Source organism: Phyllopteryx taeniolatus, chromosome 17, assembly GCF_024500385.1.
Source record: "Phyllopteryx taeniolatus isolate TA_2022b chromosome 17, UOR_Ptae_1.2, whole genome shotgun sequence".
NCBI lineage: Eukaryota > Metazoa > Chordata > Actinopteri > Syngnathiformes > Syngnathidae > Phyllopteryx > Phyllopteryx taeniolatus.
In genome coordinates, this window is record NC_084518.1 from 9,507,891 (window position 1) to 9,526,239 (window position 18,349).

General features: G+C 47.0%; 1 long non-coding RNA gene across 1 annotated transcript in view; it reads left to right on the top strand.

Annotated features, from left to right (window-relative positions):
• The window catches only part of LOC133466910 (uncharacterized), a 24,514-nt gene extending 7,100 nt beyond the window's left edge, over positions 1-17,414 (top strand). The window contains exons 2-3 of the long non-coding RNA XR_009785071.1: positions 13,457-16,110; positions 16,504-17,414. This is a non-coding gene — a long non-coding RNA (uncharacterized LOC133466910). The remainder of the gene's footprint in view (positions 1-13,456; positions 16,111-16,503) is intronic.
• Positions 17,415-18,349: the final 935 nt, after the last annotated feature.

The window sequence follows — 18,349 nt, forward strand, 5'->3', positions numbered from 1 at the left end:
GTACGCAAAAAGGAAATAGAGAAGAATCAGCATGACTAGAAGGAGAGACATGCGATCTTCCAAAAAACATTGAAACAAATCAATTGGAATTGGTTGATGTACAATCTGCAAGGAATTTAGGGATTTCATCATCTACAGTCCATAATATCATCAAAAGGTTCAGAGAATCTGAAGAAATAACTGCATGTAAGCAGCAAGGCCGAAAACCAACATTGAATGCCCGTGGGTGAACGAGGCACAGGTGGTGAAGATGCTCTCAGGAGAAGTGTGTACGAGACAGGGGGAAAACAACAACCGGAACACACACCCATGACAAGGTGATTTAACACAGTGGTAAACATGACCCTGTCCCAGCTTTTTTGTTAATGATTATTTGCTAAAAACGATAAAGTTGATCAGTTTGAACATTAAATATCTTGTCTTTGTAGTGTATTCAATTAAATATAGGATGAACATGATTTGCAAATCATTGTATTCTGTTTTTATTTATGTTTAACCCAATGTCACAACTTCATTGGAATTGGGGTCGTAAGACCTGAAGATAAAAAGTCAAAAGATGACCTACGTGACATTGCGCTTCAAAGACACACCAGGCCCAGATCCAGCATATGATAACGAGGTGATAAAATTAGGAGTGCAAACAGTAACACCTGTATTGGAATGAGATCGTTGCCGTGGCATCGTCCAAATTAAGCACACAAGCAGCACATTAAGCAGATGCTACTCTGGCATGAGGGGCCAGTATTGGTCAACAACAGATATGCAAATAGATATGCAAATAGTGCAGCGTGGCGAGACTAGTATAGTGAGTGCACGAGTAATGTCTAAATGGCCCCACAGAAATGCGACAACAAACTCAAGACAAAAAAATTGCCAGCATGTTGCAATGGAATTGTAGGTTAGGTGTTTAAGAAGTTGATTGCAAGAGGGTAGAAGCTGTTGGAATTTCTGCTAGTTCTAGTTTGCATTGATCGGCAGCGCCGACCTGAGGGAAGGACCCGGAAGAGCTGGTGACCGGGATGTGGAGGGTCCGAGAGGATTTTGCACGCTCTTGTCTGAGTTCTGGCAGCGTGCAAGTCCTCAAGGGTAGGTAGGGGGGTACCGACAGTATCTTTCAGCAGTTTTGATTGTCCGTTGCAGTCGGAGTTTGTCCTTTTTTCTAGCAGCACCAAACCAGACTGTGATGGAAGAACACAGGACTGATTCGATGACCGTTGTGTAGAACTGCCTCAGCAGCTCGTGATGCAGGCCGTGCTTTCTCAGAAACCGCAGGAAGTGCATCCTCTGCTGAGCCTTTTTGAGGACGGAGTTGATGTTGATTGCCCACTTCAGGTCCTGAGAAACTGTAATTCCCAGGAACATGAAGGTCTCGACAGTTGACACAAGGCAGCTGGACAGCGTGAGGGGCAGCTGTGGCGAAGGATGCCTACGAAAGACCATGATCATCTCTACAGTCTTGAGCGTGTTCAGCTCCAGGTTGTGTCGGTCGCACCACAGCTACAGCCGCTCCACTTCCTGTCGATATGCAGAATCGACAATGTCCTTGATTAGGCCCATGACAGTGGTGTCATCTGCAAACTTCAGGAGTTTGACAGCCGGGTGCGTTGAGGTGCAGTTGTTCGTGTAGAGAGAGAAGAGCAGTGGAGAGAGGACACAACCTTGGGGTGCCCCAGTGCTGATGTTGCGTGTGGATGAGGTGGCCTCCCCTAGCCTCACCTGCTGTGTCCTGCCTGTCAGGAAGCTGTAAATCCACTGGCAGATGGCAGGTGAGACGCTCAGCTGGAGAAGCTTGGATGAAAGGAGTTCAGGGATGATGGTTTTGAACACTGAGCTGAAGTCCACGAACAGGATCCTCACGTATGTCCCTGCACTGTCGAGGTGTTTTAGGATGAAGTGCAGTCCCACGTTGACTGCATCATCCGCAGACCTGTTCGCTCGGTAGGAAAACTGCAGGGGGTGCAGCAGGGGACCTGTGACGCTCTTGAGGTGGTCCAGCACGAGACATTCAAAGGACTTCATGACCACAGATGTCAAGGCGACAGGCCTGTAGTAATTTAGACCCGATATTGTAGGTTTCTTGGGGACTGGAATGATGGTGGAGCGTTTGAAACAGGATGGTACTTCGCACAGTTCCAGAGATCTATTGAAGATCTGTGTGAAGACTGGAGCGAGCTGGTCCATGCAGACTTTGAGGCAGGATGGGGACACAAGGTCTGGGCCTGCAGCTTTGTTGATCTTTTGTTGTTTGAAGATGCATCTCACATCCTGTTCGCGCATGGTTAATGCAGAAGTCGGTGGTGTGATAGTGGTGCGGCTGGGTGGTTGTGGGGTGTGAAAGTGTCCTTTTCAAATCTGCAGTAGAAGGTGTTCAAGTCGTTGGCTAGTGTGCTATTGTTCTCAGCTTGGGGGGGATCGTCGCTTGTAATTTGTCAACGATTGGAATGCATGCCAGACTGATTTAGAGTCGTTAGTGCGAAACTGTTTTCCCAACTTTGCTGCATAGTTCCTCTTTGCAATGTTAATTTCTTTATTCAGCTGGTTTCTAGCTCGATTATACAGGGCCCTGTCCCTACTTTGATATGCGTCCTCCTTAGCTTGGCGAAGCTGCTTAAGTTTGGCAGTGAACCACGGCTTGTTGTTGTTGAATGTGCGAAATGACTTTGTTGGTACACACACATCTTCACAGAAACTGATATAGGATGTGACAGCGTCCGTTACCTGGTTGACCTATTGCGTCCTCTGTGGTCCTGTTCGACTCATTCAGACCTAGTCATAATGATGGGTCCCGCTTTTTGTCTTTGGACAGGCTGCGGAGCACCTCAAGTAATTCTTCTGCCACGGCACTAAATTCCCTTTGGGAGCTATTGGTTTGGGAGCCCTTTTCCCAGTTGTCACTTGTCGTTTTACGGTCTCGGTTGGCGAGTCAGATTTAGGCTGGTCGTTACGTGCACCCTGTTTTGACATGTAAGTTTGGCGCGAATTAGAACTGAGGTCATTCCATGATTTTGATTTGTCATTGAATTGCCGTTGTTGGTTACGAGGACCATTGTTGTACGCAGGCCGAGATTGGTTGTATGGTTTAAACGACTTCTTTTGATTGTCGGGTTTAACAACGCCAGAACGTGGTGTGTCAGTCACATGCGTGTTGTACGTAGCGCCCTGTAATTCCATCTGTGGTGGTGCGTTTGTAAAGAAGACACCTGAGTCTTGTGCTTTAGAGGGATGGTGTTTTTGTTTCGCAAAACCCTTGGCGGCCAGTTCACGCAGTTGGGCATTGGACAGTGTGCGCAGGCACGCTGCTACGCCCAGCTGGTGGCTGGTGTTAGGATGTAGGTTTTCGACAAACAGTGTTTTGAAATTTTTGTCCTCCTCCATATTCGGCTCATTTAAATTTCCAAAGTACACTTTACGCAACCGGCAGTAATAAGCTTGGGGTGTCTCAAGTCTCCGCTGTTTAACTGTGAGTGTTACAGATAAGCCGGTTGCGGCCTCTGGGTCATCCAATTCTTGAGAGAATGCTTGGCAGAGGGCCGGGTAATCGGCCAGCACGTGAGCTGGTTGTTGTTGAATTAAGCTGCTGACTTCTCGGCTAGATGTAACTTTGATAAGGTACAGTCTGTCGTCCGTAGTAGCAGAAGGGAACCTTTTGAAGTGAAATTCGAGGTCTTTAAGGTACGCGGCTGTGTCGTGTGACCCGTTTGGCTTAGGTTCAAACCTCGGAATGTTGCGCGCCACTTTGTGTAAGTCTCTTAGAGTCATACCTGGAGCAGCGCTGGGTGGAGGGAGAGTCGGGGGTGAGTCGAAAAGGTGAGCTGCGACTGGTGGGGCTGCCACCCGTGAGGAGGCCGCAAAGCGCCCCCTGAAGGTGGGTTCCGGCCCAAAGGTGGGAGATATTTTGTAGGGCTCTGTGACACTTCTGGCGAGGGAGGGCACCAGGCTGTGTGTAGCAGGGGCCGGAACACTGGGATGAGTCGGAGAGGTGGGGGGCAGCTGTTGAGCTAATTGTAGCTCACGCCTCCTTCTTTTCCTTTCGGCTTGTCGCTTTAGGGGTCGCCACAGCGCGTCATCCTTTTCCATGTAAGCCTATCTCCTGCATCCTCCTCTCGAACACCAACTGCCCTCATGACACGACATCCATCAACCTTCTCTTTGGTCTTCCTCTAGCTCTCTTGCCTGGCAGCTCCATCCTCATCATCCTTCTACCAATATACTCACTATTTCTCCTCTGGACGTGACCAAACCATCGAAGTCTGCTCTCTCTAACTTTATCTCCAAAACATCGAACCTCGGCTGTCCCTCTGATGAGCTCATTTCTAATTTTATCCAACCTGGTCACTCAACCTTCCGCCACCTCCAGCGCTGCTTCCTGTTGTCTCTTCAGTTCCACTGTCTCTAATCCGTACATCATGGCTGGCCTCACCACTGTTTTATAAACTTTGCCCTTCATCCTAGCAGAGACTCTTCTGTAACATAACACACCTGACACCTTCCTCCACCCGTTCCAACCTGCTTGGACCCGTTTCTTCACTTCTGGCCACACTCACCATTGCTCTGGACGGTTGACCCCAAGTATTTAAAATCCTCCACCCTTGCTATCTCTTCTCCCTGTAGCCTCACTCTCCCCCCACCACCCCTCTCATTCATGCATATATATTCTGTCTTACTTCGGCTAATCTTCATTCCTCTGCTTTCCAGTGCATGCCTCCATCTTTCTAACTATTCCTCCACCTGCTCCCTGCTTTCACTCCAGATAACAATGTCATCTGCAAACATCATGGTCCACGGGGATTCCAGTCTAACCTCATCTGTCAGCCTATCCATCACCACTGCAAACAGGAAGGGGCTCAGGGTTGATCCCTGATGCAGTCCCACCTCCACCTTAAATTCGTCTGTCACACCTACAGCACACCTCACCGCTGTTTTGCTGCCCTCGTACATGTCCTGTATTATTCTAACATACTTCTCTGCCACTCTAGACTTCCACATGCAGTACCACAGTTCCTCTCTGGGTACTCTGTCATAGGCTTTCTCTAGATCTACAAAGACACAATGTAGCTCCTTCAGACCTTCTCTGTACTTTTCCATCAACATCCTCAAGGCAAATAATGCATCTGTGGTACTCTTTCTAGGCATGAAACCATACTGTTGCTCGCAAATACTCACTTCTGTCCTGAGTCTAGCCTCCACTACTCTTTCCCACAACTTCATTGTGTGGCTCATCAACTTTATTTCTCTATAGTTCCCACAGCTCTGCACATCACCCTTGTTCTTAAAAATGGGCAGCAGCACACTTTTCCTTCATTCCTCAGGCATCTTCTCACATGCTAGAATTCTATTGAACAAGCTGGTCAAAAACTTCACAGCCACCTCTCCTAGATGGTGGCTATGAGAGGAATATCATCTGGACCAACTGCCTTTCCATTTTTCATCCTCTTTAATGACTTTCTAACTTCCCCCTTACTAATCATTGCCACTTCCTGGTCCACCACACTTGCCTCTTCTACTCTCCCTTCTCTCTCCTTTTCCTCATTCATCAACTCTATCTACTCTATTCATCAACTCATCATCTATCTAGCACACTACTCGCACCAGTCAATATATTTTCATCTCCATCCTTAATCACTCTAACCTGCTGCATATCCATCCCATCTCTATCCCTCTGTCTGGCCAGCCTGTATAGATCATTTTCTCCTTCTTTAGTGTCCAACCTGCCATACATGTCATCATATGCCTCTTGTTTGGCCTTTGCCACCTCTACCTTTGCCCTGTGTCGCATCTCAATGTATTCCTTTCGCATCTCCTCGGTCCTCTCAGTGTCCCACTTCTTCTTAGCTAACCTTTTTCCTTGTATGATTTCCTGTACTGTATGGTTCCACCACCAAGTCTCCTTCTCTAATTTTCTGCCAGAAGATACACCAAGTACTCTTCTGCCTGCCTCTCTGATCACCTTGGCTGCTGTGGTCCAGTCTTCTGGAAGCTCCTCCCGTCCACCGCGAGCCTGTCTCACCTCTTCCCGAAAAGCTGCACAACACTCGTCCTGTCTCAGCTTCCACCACATGGTTCTCTGCTCTGCCTTTGTCTTCCTAATTTTCCTCCACCAGAGTCATTTTACACACCACCATCCTATGATGTCTAGCCACACTTTCCCCTACCACTACCTTACAGTCGGTAACCTCCTTCAGATTAAATCGTCTGCACAAGATGTAATCCACCTGCGTGCTTCTATCTCCGCTCTTGTAGGTCACCCTATGTTCCTGCCTCTTCTGGAAAATAATAAATGAATAAAAAATAATAATTCCAAAAGTAAAGTTTAAAAAAAAAAAGTTTTTCGGAAAAATTAAAATCAAATCAAGTTTTTGTTTTTAAAAAATAAATAAATAAAAACCAGAGTGATTAAAACATCCAAGCAATTAATTAATAAATTCCACTTTGTAAAAGAAATCCATTAATTAAATGTGGTTACTGAGCGGTTGTCAGTTTAATTCGAAGAAGGTGTTGTGCACGTTTACTGGCGGAAGGTGGCGGTGTTGCTGTATAGCATTGCCGACGCTTTCCTGCGGTGAAACTCGTTAGAGTCACACGTTGTAAATCCCATAGCTGGTTAAAAATACCAGGCATAAAGCTTTAAAGAACGACCGCGACGTCGGCGTTGCAAAAACGGAGCCTCTAAATTTAAAAACGCTCTTTCCAACTATTATGAATTATGGCAAGCTCTCGGGGTTGTTCGGTTGCCTAGGCAACAGGTGACGCCAGGCTGCGCGGTGCGCAGGGCAGCGCACACCAGAAGCTTATCAGCACACACAAAGAAAACACACGGCGGTGCTTATTATGAAAGCCTACGTTTATTGTTTCAAAAGCAACGGCCCCAGATGAACACAATGCCTTAGCACGCGATCGGTAATGGCTAACTAGCGGCTTGAGCCGGAGCTAGTCAGTGCAAGTTTCCAGTCACACAGTTGCGTGATGGGATGAACGTCCATGAGGGGCACTCGAGGACAACCCGGAGCTTCTGCTACGGATCACGCCACGAAGGAAGAACCCAAGGTGGCAACGTCACGATGACGTCACGTCTCTCCAAGAAGGAAGACGAATTACGAACCCTCGAGTCTATAAATGACCAGATGGCATTCAGTGAGAGGCTTGTGATTTTAACACAAAGCGAAAATGGCGACAGTTGTGGGTGCCACGTGTGTTGTTGTTTTTTTCACACACAAAGAGCTACCACGTTACCTCAGAGTTCGACTGACATGTAACGGGATTCTCGGTATAGAACACGTTCTCATGACCAGTGACTTCCCAAACCACCTATTTACACAGCGAAGCTCAGAATACAATTCCCAAAACCACAATGGGCGTATAGCTAGTCTGGTTAGCTACTCCAGCGCCATACCGGGACAAAGACGAGGACCTTTGCAAACGCTCGGGATTCGTGACCCGTTCGCGATCCTCGAAGGCCTTTTCAACAGAACTTTACATAGGGAATTTCCCCACAGTTCAAAGCATGCAGCGCATAAAACGGATATCCCAATAACATTTGCAATGCAACAACACTAGTTTCACTAGGGTTAACCTTCATTTCTCTCGTTAATAAGTGCTCGGACCTTGGTCGCTATGGTAACGGAATGTGCTCACACATACACAACACAGCCACAATCTAGATAGCAGGGGACGTGTCTAAACATGACCCTGCCAAGATGACGGCTGCCGTCTTGGTTTATTGCAAAATATTGTGAGTTTTGTGTGTTTGGGTTAGGACAACCTAAATATAGCCTCACTTGGGGCACCACTCTGGAGCGGTTATGTATGACATAAGAATTTTGCTTAATTTAGAAGGACACGATGAGTTGGAAGCAGCGCCTGCGTCACTCCCGTTCGCATTGCGTCCGCCTCCGTTCCCTCGGACTGAGTTCGGGCCCCCAAGCAGGGTGGCTCGGAGCCCTTGCAAGAGGCTCTGCAGTCGGGGATCATCCAATACGTCCTTGCCACCTCGGGTGAGGTGAGCGTTCTGCCTGGCCCGGTCGTCGGTGAGTTGGTCGGGGTGAGACCAAAGGAAGACTTCTCCACCAAAACTCCAAAAACTTCTCCACTGGTCCCAGTTCTGGCCCCTTTTATGGCCAGAGAGGGTAAAAAAGGGGGGGGGGGGGGGGGGTTATTCCCCCCCACACACACACACTCCTTTTCTACCACCTTCGAGGACTGGACTGCCTTTTGGATTATTATTATTATTTTTCCATTTTAGGATTATTTTGTGGTTTAAAACCAGTGGAATAAAATATTAATTATTGGATTTAAGATAACGAGACCATTTCCTCACCCTGCATTGTTCCACACTCATCCTCTTTCATACCTGTAATGAATGTTTCAAATGTTGTGTGGTGTGGAGAACCTTCCTATTGTCCATGTGACATTTGTGGTGTGGGGTGGAACATTTCATCTGGTTCAGTCAACAACATATTCGACGTTAGACATTCAAGTTTGCAGCAATACAGTCACGAGTGGTGCTCATGTAAAGTTCTTAAAATATTAACTCCCAGTCGAATCACAGACTGTCTTATGAACCCATGTCTGTAGTGTCGTTCCGTCACCCGTGGGTGTCGATGTTGCCTGTTCAAACTCCCAAGTGGCAGCACTCAACAGGGTGGAGGCGCCTTTGTTGGTGCAATCCTTCGATTGGCGGAGGGTTAATTAATTAGTGTCCGGAGGCGAACTCGGCATCCTTGGGTCTCCGCTTTGAAGCGCCAGGCAGCCGTGATTCACTTAGTGTCAGCATGGCAAAGCAAATGTCTGTGTCTTGATCAATTTAGAGTCTACGTGTGCCGGGGTGGCATCTTTTGCGTGGCCTGTCCGCGACATCAGTATTGTTACAAAAACATGGAACTCAATTGAGCCCAGTAGCTTTCTACTCGGGAAAGCTTGATTTGGTGGGCCAGGCCACGCCAGCATGTGTCCAAGCTGTGTTGGCCGCCGCAATGGCAGTCCAGGCCTCAGTGGACATAGTGTTGTTTCACAAATTAACCCTCAAAGTGCCACACGCGGTTGCTGTCCTCTTGTTACCGAATAAGATGGCTTTCCTATCGCCTCCTAGACAGTTATCATGCGTAGCAGTACTGCTATCGCAACAGTGCACAGTTTTAAACCCAGCAACACTGCTGCCCACCAAACAAGATGGCGTAGAACATGACTGTCTGGAAGAAAGTCAAGCAATGAATCTCCCGAGGGCAGATCTAAAAGACCTGCCCTGGGAAGATTCAGTACAAATTTCTGTGGATGGTCATCACAAAAAGGACCCGGCGGCACAAATGCGACAGGATATGCTGTAGTAACAAAAGAAAATGTATTGAAAGCTAGTCAATTACCATCTCACTATTCGGCACAAGCAGCAGAATTAGTTGCATTGACAGAAGCATGTAAACTAATGAAAGGTCTAAGGGTGACCATCTACACGGACAGACAATATGCATTTTCTACCTTGCATGTATTTGCTGAGCAATGGAAAAATCGCGGAATGAAAACATCCACTGGGAAACCAGTGACTCACGCAACACTCCTTATTGCATTGCTGGAGGCAGTATTACTCCCTGGAGAAATAGCAGTATGCAAATGTACAGCTCACACAAAACGAACAGATGAAATTTCAATTGGAAATGAATTCGCTGACAAAATAGCCAAAGAAGCAGCAAATGGTAAACATGAACTATGTCTGCCAATTAAAAATGCGCAAAAATAAAGATACAATTGACATTACAGTGCTAAACGACATGCAAAATAATGCAACAGACACTGAAAAATATTGTGGGGAAAACAAAGGCACAACAACAAATACTAATGGAATCATATGTAACAAAGAAGGTAAACCGATACTTCCAAAAGGCCTATTCAAATGGGCAGCAATTATGAGCCATGGGCCTTGCCATGTCTCAACAGGAGGGATGGTGCAGATAATAGAACATCACTTTGTTGCATATGGATTCCAAAATTATTCTAAACATTTTTGTGCAGCATGCGTGATCTGTGCTAAACATACCTCACAAGGAAATTTTAGACCGAAAAGAGGACAGTTTCCTCAAGCAAAATATCCGTTCCAAGCGATACACATGGATTTCATTGAGTTGAACAGATCAAAACAATACAAATATTGTTTGGTGATAGTTGATGCATTTACCAAATGGGTGGAAATAGTACCAACCGCCCACCCAGATGGAATTACAGTGGCACTCTGTAAACACATTATCCCACAATATATATATATATATGGGATACCACAAATTATTTGGAGTGACAACGGAAGCCATTTTGTAAATAATGTAGTTGAAAAAACAGGACAAAATCTGGACATAACATTGAAACATCACTGCGCCTATCACCCACGAAGTGCAGGCCTTGTAGAGAGAACAAATGGAACGATCAAAAGCAGATTAAAAAAGTGCATGGCAGAAACCGGAAGAGCATGGCCTGATTGTTTAGATTTAGTTAAACTTTACATGAGAACGGTAAAAGGAAGTGGTCCAATGAGTCCGTTTAAAATGATGTATGGCAGACCATTTAAATTACCAGTAACTGTTTTTCCACTAACTGTCATGGTCTGTGTTTTGGTTTGGGTTGTTTAGTTTTGTTCCATGTTTTCCTGTGTTCCGTGTTTGTCGTGTGCTCATTAGGTTGTTGTGTCCACCTGTTCTCGTCTACTTTGTGTTGACCAATCAGCTCTCTCTAGCCACTCGTCTTGTCCAGGTGTTCCTCGTTGTCTCGTCAATTTGTTTGTATTTAGTTCCCTGGATTCTTTCAGTTCTCGTCGGTTCATTGTCGTTGTCACATGTCTTGCCATGTCATAGTCGCCAGTTGTTTTTGTCATAGTCGCCAGTTGTTTTTGTCATAGTCGCCTGTTGTTTTTGTCATAGTCGCCAGTTGTTTTTGTCATAGTCGCCTGTTGTTTTATCATTGTGATTAAATATTATTATTTTGAGATTCCCGCACTCCTGCCTTGCCTCCCTGCTTCCCTGCAATTGGGTCCACCATGTTCTTGCCTTGCGTTCCTCGCCGTCGCCCTAACCATGTTCATGACAGAATGAACCGACCAGAACAGGACCCAGCGGGAAGAACATGGGGTCACCCTGGACGCCACCAAACTGGCTCCCACCGTCCTCAGCCTGCCATCCATACCTACCCTCCTCCAGTAAGCCCTATCATTCAGTCTTTTCTGTCCTTTTCCTCGGGTCCCCCCACTTGTCCTAGCTATTCACCATGCCCTACTATTGTACATCCACATGTTTCTTTAGATTCAGATTTTTCTGATTGTGAAGATGGCCCTGATTTAGTTAACCTCCTGTCGGATTCTGACTCTGACACAGATTTAGATTTTTCTGGTTCCTTCCCTAGTTTATCCCGTCCTCGTCAGTTTTTGTCACGTTTCCACGTTTCCAACCCCAGTGAGTCCAAATCCTTTCCCTCTGACCTTTTCTTGGGCACCCGTTTGGCCATCTACCCGGGACCGCCGCGTGGTGGCCAACGGAGGCGCCCAAGTAAAGGTCAAATTTTGCCCCCTCGTTTTTTCCCCCCTGTTCACAAATCACTTGATTTTTCACCTGTTCCCACACGTTGTTCCACGGCTCCAATTAAGTCACGTCTAGTCAAACCTGCCCCCAATCCATGTTCAGTACCAGCCATTTTTCCTAGTTCACCTTCCCGAGACCTTGTGCACTCTTCCACTCCCGTACCCTCTACTCCCATACCTCAATGGCGGCAGGCTGAGGAAGCGACTGCAGCTCCTGTTCCGGCTAATCGGCAGCTGCGCCAGGCTCCCGCACCGGCGGCGCTCGTCCAGCGGCCGCCACCCATCCTTGCTCCGGCGGCGCTCGTCCAGCGGCCGCCACCCGTCCTTGCTCCAACGGCGCTCGTCCAGCGGCCGCCACCCGTCCTTGCTCCGGTGGCGCTCGTCCAGCGGCCGCCACCTGACCCTACTCCGGCGGCGCTCGTCCAGCGGCCGCCACCTGACCCTACTCCGGCGGCGCTCGTCCAGCGGCCGCCACCTGACCCTGCTCCAACGGCGCTCGTCCAGCGGCCGCCACCCGTCCTTGCTCCGGCGGCGCTCGTCCAGCGGCCGCCACCCGTCCTTGCTCCGGCGGCGCTCGTCCAGAGGCCGCCATCCGACCATGTTCCGGCGCCGCTCGTCCAGCGGCCGCCACCTGACCCTGCTATGGCGGCGCTCGTCCAGCGGCCGCCACCCGTCCTTGCTCCGGCGGCGCTCGTCCAGCGGCCGCCACCTGACCCTGCTCCAGCGGCGCTCGTCCAGCGGCCGCCACCTGACCCTACTCCGGCGGCGCTCGTCCAGCGGCCGCCACCCGTCCTTGCTCCGGCGGCGCTCGTCCAGCGGCCGCCACCTGACCCTACTCCGGCGGCGCTCGTCCAGCGGCCGCCACCTGACCCTGCTCCAACGGCGCTCGTCCAGCGGCCGCCACTTATCCTTGCTCCGGCGGCGCTCGTCCAGCGGCCGCCACCCGTCCTTGCTCCGGCGGCGCTCGTCCAGCGGCCGCCACCCGACCACGCTCCGGCGGCGCTCGTCCAGCGGCCGCCACCCGACCACGCTCCGGCGGCGCTCGTCCAGCGGCCGCCACCCAACCCTATTGCCTGGCCCCTGCATTACCATTGGGTTCGGCACCGTGGCCGTCCGCCTGAATGGCCCTGTAAAGACCCTGGTGCTTGGCGTCCTGGACGACCTCCTGACCCGCTCAGCCAAGCACCTCACCTCGGGTGGCCTGGATGGCCACCAGACTGACCTGAGGGGTGGACTCTGTACCCTCCTCCAGGCCCCCTTCCGCCCACCCTGGGTTGGTGACTTTTTGGTTGTTGTTTGGGGAACGTCTGGGATCCGTTCCTTTAGAGGGGGGGTACTGTCATGGTCTGTGTTTTGGTTTGGGTTGTTTAGTTTTGTTCCATGTTTTCCTGTGTTCCATGTTTGTCGTGTGCTCATTAGGTTGTTGTGTCCACCTGTTCTCGTCTACTTTGTGTTGACCAATCAGCTCTCTCTAGCCACTCGTCTTGTCCAGGTGTTCCTCGTTGTCTCGTCAATTTGTTTGTATTTAGTTCCCTGGATTCTTTCAGTTCTCGTCGGTTCATTGTCATTGTCACATGTCTTGCCATGTCATAGTCGCCAGTTGTTTTTGTCATAGTCGCCAGTTGTTTTTGTCATAGTCGCCTGTTGTTTTTGTCGTAGTCGCCTGTTGTTTTATCATTGTGATTAAATATTATTATTTTGAGATTCCCGCACTCCTGCCTTGCCTCCCTGCTTCCCTGCAATTGGGTCCACCATGTTCTTGCCTTGCGTTCCTCGCCGTCGCCCTAACCATGTTCATGACACTAACTCCTGAACAAATGCAAGAGATTGATCTAAGTGACTATATTATTAAAAGATAAAGAAGTACCAATGTGCAACCAGTTGCCAGATGAACCTTTGTCTTTGCAGGAGGGCCAAACACCCATCACACCTGGTGACTGGGTCCTCATCAAAGTCATAAAGCGGAAGTGCTGCTCTAGTCCAAGGTGGGACGGGCCTTTTCAAGTTCTGCTGACAACACCTACTGCTGTGCGGATTGCAGAACGCCCCTCCAGGATCCACTTGTCGCACTGCAAAAGGCAGGTACCACTGGCAAGCAGCTCACCTGGAGAATGGAACATTACGCACGTATACCACACTAACGTCTGGTACAGATATGCCACCATGATTGCCCGAGTTAGAAATCGGACAAAGTGTTATGTATGTACTAAAATGCCTGTGTCATCAACACACCCTAACCTTGATGCAATTTCACTGGATGTAAACCTGACTGAGTGTGTCACAGAATTTGCTTTAAAAGGAAGATTAACAAATAGAGCTGTACTTTCTCCCAACACATTGCAAAATGGGACAATAATATGGCATGAAGTTCGACCATCGTGTGCCTCAATGTATGCGTTTCGACAGGTTAATCTTACATCCTCAATAACTACTTATGTACACACTGCGAATAATGACCAGTCTGCTGAAGGTAAAGACGAGATTCGTACAACTTGCCCAGTAGGGTACAACTGTTCCCTTAGAGCGTATCAAGATCATCCTGCAAACAAAACCACTTGCGCTATTGATAAGTATTATTGGGATTGCGGACACAAACTGTATTTGCGCCTGCCAGCATGCTGGGGAGGCGTTTGCACACCAGTGTGCATACAAGATCATACATACATCTTGTCGGCAGCAAGCCAAATTGATATGCAGTAGCGGAAAAAACGAGACATCAAAATGTCAGGATTATTTTAACCAACACGTTCACACCAAGGAAGGAGACAGAAGTAAGAATCACAACACGTGTTAAGTAACTTTGCAAAGTGAGAGCAACTACAAGAACAAGCATCGCGCTTATCTCTCCCAACTCCTCTGAGGTGCCTGTCCTTGCGCAGCTCTTTTTATTAAGGCTTGAGTAGGTGTTATCACATTACATGACCTTTTAAGGAATTGTTTGTTGTCAGTGCCTGGAGGTGTGGGGGTTTATTGCCTTGTGGAATGTGCATTGTAGTACTTTTCCAAATGCTCTTGTTTCCAGTGAACAAGGGTGCTATCATCTTAATGCAGTTACACCAACACTGTATTTTTATGCAATAACATATAATTTTTTTCCATCATTTCCCTCCTGTTTATCAAATAAAAATACATTACTCATCATACTGTCACATTTCACAATGATTTTCATGACAATAACCATAACATGTATTTCATCATTGATGTACTTCAAGCTCTTGTCTCGCAATCATCATATTGTTCTTCTTTCAACAAAGTCATATATTCATCACTCAAGATCAATCCGGTGACAGTGCCATGTACCATTTTGGACATCATGTTATGAAAGCATGGCAAAATACATCCATTAAATAGACAAAACAACTATGATTTATAATTTTCACAAATACACTTGTCCATCTACCAGATGTAAACCATGTCAAGGTGTTCAAACCTTTGTTCACATAATCTTGTGATTTAGCATTTCTTATAGTTCACATTCTTTGTATGGCTTCAGCAATTACATTTTCAGGAATATATGTACAACATGTTTCATTGATCATGGCGCAAACTCCTCCTTATGCCGCAGTTAATATCCAGAACTATTCAATTTTCTAAAACCATTATCCCCATGAAAGGTCATTTCCTCATTATTTGTTTCCCATGCTTTAATGCTCGTATTTATAAAAATAGACATTGCATCTCGTGTAGGGTGCATTGAGGAAGCAGGCATCTTTGTACATACGTAACAACTGGATCAATTTATTTTATTTTATTTTTTACTTTTACAATCATTTAAACGTACCTGTACCATGTATTCGTTAAATATATATGTGATACATTCCAACCTTCATGGAGTATGTCATGATGTTCTTTCAACACAAATCGTGGTCTTTTGGCAATAATATCAATACCATTTTCTTCCCTTCTATGAAAAAGCCATATCAGTGGTGGAATCATTAACACCACACAACAATACTACACGTAATATTGCTCTTGGCATGCAGTCAATGCGATGTCGCATGGTCTTTTCAATTCCTGGTTTCTTCTTAAGTCAGAAAGCAATCATGTTTCTATCTCCTGAGAGGGGGAGGTGACTAACACGTCAGCTCTCTGTTTGTATCTAACAGTTTTCTTGTCCCGTTCTTGACCATTTGTGTGCATTATTCTGCTTCTGTGCCACTTCTCATTCTCGCCCCTTCAGGAACGACAAAAGAAGGACGGCCCACGATGGTTTGGATCGCACTTTACCCTCCTGTTGATGCAGGAGGGGCACTGGATACCCTCTCAGTCACTTCCTTCTCGATGCTCAGGTCGTGCAACCTCACAGCTCCTAAGAAGTTGAGGGAGTTTTAGAGCGCAAGCCCCCCTCTTCACTTACGTTGAGACGGATAGGCTCTATATGCCTAACCCCCTTTGTAGTCAGACTCCGCCCCATCGAAACCGCATCCGTTTTTTTTTTGTGTGCCGCACACTTGCACACTGCTATTGCTTCAGGAAGTAACACTGCTTCAAGCAATAAACTGAGAAGCTCTTTCCGGCTGACGTTGTCATTCCTCTATTCTTCCATTGTGCAGCAAATACATGTAAGGTAGAAAATGCATATTGACTATCTGTCCAAATAGTCACTCTTTTATCTTTCATCAATTTGCATGCTTCTGTTAATGCTACTAGTTCAGCTGCTTGTGCTGAATAATTTGGCGGTAATTGTCCTGCTTTTAAAACTTTTGTCTGTCGTAGTTACAGCATATCCCGTAGCATTTGTACCGTTAGGTCTTTTTTGTGATGAGCTATCCACGTAGATTAGCGGCTTGGCTCTCTTCCAAACAATTGTGTTCCACGCAATCTAATGATGTTGGCTGTAATGTGGCTGGATTCAATGTTGTGGATCTCTGTAATGTTATATGTGGTTGTGATAGCAACACCGCTATACATGACAATTGCCTAGCAGGCGATAAAAACGTCATTTTGCTTTGCAGGAGAACAACTGAGACTGTATGTGGACCTTTGAGTGTCAGCTGGTGAAACAACACAATATCCGCTGATTCCTGCACGGCCATTGCAGCTGCAACTACAGCCTGCACACAAATTGGCGTTGTTCGTGCAACTGCATCAAGCCTAGTTGAATAGTATGCTACTGGCCTGAGTTTTGCTCCATGTTTTTGCAACAAAACTGAGGTCGTGTGACCGTTTCGAAAATCAACTGTCTGTTCAAATGGGTTTTCCATCCATCCATCCATCCATTTTCTGAGCCGCTTCTCCTCACTAGGGTCGCGGGCGTGCTGGAGCCTATCCCAGCTATCATCGGGCAGGAGGCATACAAACAAACAACATTCGCACTCACATTCACACCTACGGGCAATTTAGAGTCCCCAATTAATGCATGTTTTTGGGAAGTGGGAGGAAACCGGAGTGCCCGGAGAAAACCCACGCAGCCACGGGGAGAACATGCAAAGTCCACACAGGCGGGACCGGGGATTGAACCCCGCTCCTCAGAACTGTGAGGCTGACGCTCTAACCAGTCGTCCACCGTGCCGCCCAAACGGGTTTTCATAATTTGGTAATGCCAATACTGCTGTTCCTGCCAAAATTATTTTCAATTCACAAAATACTCTCTCTCCTTCCTCTGTCCATTGAATTTTGTCTGACATTGTCATTGGTGTTCAATTAATCTAATTTTGCAACGGTGTTGTTATCTCTGCGTAATTAGCTACCCAACTCCTACACTAATTGCACAGCCCCAAAAAAGACATCATCTGTTGTTTTGTTTCAGGTTGTGGAGCTGACAACATGGCTTCTTTTCTCATTGGGTCCACATGACGACTGCTTGTCGTCAACATATAACCTAAATATTTCACTTCTGTCACACAAAATTGTAATTTAGCTTTGTTCACTTTATTTCTCATTTTGGCAAGGTGTTGCAACAGAGCCAATGTGTCTTTTTCACAGTCCTGTTAATTTTTTGATGCCACAAAAATGTCGTCCACGTATGTCAAAATCCGACTTCCACATGGAGGATCAAATGTGGCTCTTCAGAAATGATGCCGGCTTTTACGAAAGCTCGAACAACAGTGCAAGCAGACACTAGCCCAAGCATCCACAATCCATTCACAAATTGTGGCGTAACTCGCCCGGCGCTGCCTCCTAGTCTTAGTAAAGCTGTGTTTGCCATCTGTCATCAATCCCTCCCACGCTGCTCGCAACTTCACTTTGAACGCCCTGTTTACACCGATGTCCAGCAGTTGGAGTTCATTAATCCATTGCTCGCGTTGGTCCTCCAACTCGGGCCACATCGCCTTGTTTCCGCATTTTGTTTTTTCTTTTTTTTCTGCGGAAACTCAGCTTCGTCTTCTTAACTTGGCTAACCTCGTTTTCCTGCTTCCTCCACTTGCAAACCATGGATTCATTGATCTTGAATTCTCTCGCAGCTGCTCAATTCCCATGTTCCTCCGCGTAACTGATAGCTTGCAGTTTAAACTGTGCTTCATAAGCGTTTCTCTTCGTAAGTGCAGTTTTCGACTGCGGTCAAGCCAGCCTCCACTTGTAAAGTAGCTGGTGAGTGGAACTCAGTACCTGAGGAGGTTAAGCTGCTTACAACATACAAGGCCTTCACAAAAAAACTGAAAATGTGGCTAGTTAACACCTATAGGTGCCAACACTAAAAGACAAGTATGTTATGATGTTTTTTTTTTTGTTATGATCAAATGATTTGTGGTTTTATTCTCTCTTAATAGTATAGTAAGTCTTTGATTATGTATCCTGTATTATATTGTCTTGTAGATGTATTTTACTGCTTTTTTACATCATGGCCAGGGGACTACAGAT